This window comes from Chlorocebus sabaeus, chromosome 10, assembly GCF_047675955.1.
Source record: "Chlorocebus sabaeus isolate Y175 chromosome 10, mChlSab1.0.hap1, whole genome shotgun sequence".
NCBI lineage: Eukaryota > Metazoa > Chordata > Mammalia > Primates > Cercopithecidae > Chlorocebus > Chlorocebus sabaeus.
This window is the reverse complement of record NC_132913.1, coordinates 91,769,443-91,772,327: the sequence shown is the minus strand read 5'-3', so window position 1 is coordinate 91,772,327 and position 2,885 is coordinate 91,769,443. Positions and strand designations below refer to the sequence as shown.

The 2,885-nt window shown below is 41.5% G+C and overlaps 1 pseudogene; it reads right to left on the bottom strand.

Annotated features, from left to right (window-relative positions):
• Nucleotides 1-994: 994 nt before the first annotated feature.
• On the bottom strand, nt 995-1,639 carry LOC119625109 (destrin pseudogene; annotated as a pseudogene).
• Between the last annotated feature and the right edge of the window lie 1,246 nt (nt 1,640-2,885).

The following is a 2,885-nucleotide window of genomic DNA, read 5'->3' as shown; positions in this document are numbered from 1 at the left end:
ATATCTGCTGGATACTCCCAGACTGCTGTGGGCAGTTTTGACGATGTAGAAGGGATGGTACTAAGCCATCTGATTGGGGACAATGCAGTTCTAAGTCACTGATTGGGGGAGAGTTGGTCCTAAGCCATACATCCCTCCAGAAATTACCTTTAAATTATGCATGTCTTTTCTCACTTCTTGGGAGAAATCCAATGCGGTCTTTCCCTTCTAAAGGCAAGAAACAGATAAGAACATACTGGGGGTTTGTTTCTTCTTTTCTGTATCTGTGATCAAAGCAAGAACAATATCCCTGAAGTTCAGGGCTCAAGGGTTCTGGACTTTAGAATCAAATCTCTCTTTATAATTTTCTTCTTCAGGGATTTCCAGGGGAAAATCATTTATTCTTGGTACAAGCGAAAAACGTGTTTGGGTTTGACCTGCTTAATTCTCCCTGAGTTAAACTACATGTGAATAAAGAGGTTTTTAAAGCAGATCCATGATACATTAAGAAACCAGAGCTCATTAAAGAAAAAGAAGTCCATGACAAGATTCCCTCCTGCCACCCTTTTGTAAAAACCCCATTTCAAAGATAATAAAAATAGTGATTTTTCAGTGTAATTTCACCCCTACTTGTAAAGGGCAGAGAACCTTTTGAATAGCAAAAATTTTAAAATCCAGTGTCTTGAACACAAATGCAATCTCTTTCTTTTCCTTTCTGGTGTAACAGTGCTTCTGAAATCTATTTTACTGGGGTGAAGAAAGGGGTAGAGAAGAAAATAAAAATCCTGTTTGCTGTCACTAGAACACCATAGGAGTTCATTTGCTTCCTTCGAATTTACACACAATTTCCACTTAGTGATACCCCTCTTTCTTTCTTCATGGTAGCTTTTATTTAATTCTATTGCCTTGCTGTTAGTATATACAAGGCTATACCTAGAAATTCCCCAATTTTTTTTAACTTCAGACTTTAGATTTATTTAGGACCGTTTGCATGTGTTTCTAGAATATTTACTCTAAAAAATGACAAGACAGCTCCCCCTCAGTGAGACCCTGGCCTAAATATATATGCTTTATTTATATAGTGAAAGAATAACATTAAACATGGACACTTTCAATGTATGGCACTGAATGATGATCTACACAGGGCATCCTTCAAAGGCTGCAATTAAGGACCCACCTAGCTTTTCAGCAATACAAGCCCAATTGAGATCTTCTGGCCCCTTCATGTTTATGCCTTAAAATTCCTTTTAGATTGCATCTTTGGAGCTTGCGTAGTTCAGTTTACTTTTCATAGGTTCTAGTTAGGTGCCCACAAAAAATAAATATTTTTTAAAAAGCACAAAAACCCATCAACTCTTCTTTTCTGGATTCCTTAGTTTCAAAGTGTGCATCATACAAAGCATAGCGGCAATTGTTTTCAGGAAGCATTCTCACAAAATGCTTGAAAGGACCAGTTGTGGTTACGCCAACATCTCCAGCAAGATCTCTGTGCCTTCTTCTACCATGAAGCACTTTTTGTCTGCACTGAAACAAAAAATAAAAATAAAAATAAAATTGACAGCCTTCTTTCTTTTCTTGATTTCTTCTGGTGTGGAGCATTTCCAAACTTTCATGTCATAAAAAATGCAACATCATCACTAACTTGCACTCCTGAGACCATCTTCTCTGAAGTAGTCGCAGGGTCGCAGGAAGAGAGAGCCAGTGGGTACTGAGTATCCTCCTCAGGGCTGTGGACCAAATCTTACCACGAAAGAATTTTCTGAGCCCTCCATAGGCACTGACCTCCCATCCATGCCTGCCTGTTAAGTAGCTTCCCTATCCCAGGAATTTAGCCCCACCTAAAACCAACAGTATGTTTTAGAGTTAAGAATAAACGCAGCCAGGTGCAGTGGCTCATGCCTGTAATCCCAGCAGTTTGGGAGGCCGAGGCAGGTGGATTATCTGAAGTCAGGAGTTTGAGACCAGCCTAGCCAACATGGTGAAACCCCATCTCTATTAAAAACGGGAAAATTAGGTGGGTGTGGTGGCAGGTGCTCTAATCCCAGCTACTGGGGAGGCTGAGGCAGAAGAATTGCTTGAACGTGGGAGAAGGAGGCTGTGGTGAGCCGAAATCATGCCACTGCACTCCAGCCTGGGTGACAGAGCAAGACTCTGTCTCAAAAAAACAAAAATAAAAATAAATGCACACATACATTCTTTAACATCTCTGCTCTTGAGACTATACTCTAACCAGAACTTATGGAAAGAGCATGGAATCTGGATTTAGAGAGATGGAAGTTTGAATTTGTGACTTTATACAAACAGCTTCACCTTTCTAAGCCTCAATGTCCCCATCTGTAAAATGGAGATGATGATACGGATGTACTGGTCAGGATTCTGGATGCTTCTCTCATCCTCCTCTTCCATCCTGTCATGCACATGACTGTGAGGTGACTGCTGTCCTTCCAGGCATCTTGATCTTTCACACAGGCAAAAAGGAAAAGGGTAAGTAGCAGGCAAAGGGCACAAGCCAACTGAATCTGTCATTTCTTGTCCGAAAGCAATAGCTTTCCAGAGAGCCTTCCCCAGGGGATTTGCACGTACTACTCATTGGCCTGAGGTGAAGCACAGGGTCTCCCGTAGCTCTGAGGAAGCCCAGGAAATCAAGTTTGTTTAGTTGGGATATTGTCCATCTGAACAAAAGCAGGCTGCTCTGCGTTTGTGGGGATAAAGGGGAAAATGGATCCTAGAGGCCATGGCAGTGTTTACATTGGTCTACTTCACAGCATCGTTGTGAGCATTACATGAGACAATTATGAAGAATGCCTAATGCATCCAAGGAGCTTGGCAACAGGTCACTTCACAACATGACTTTGATGGGACCACATCCCTCACGTGGCCATGAGTGTGGATGTTCAGGAAGAAAA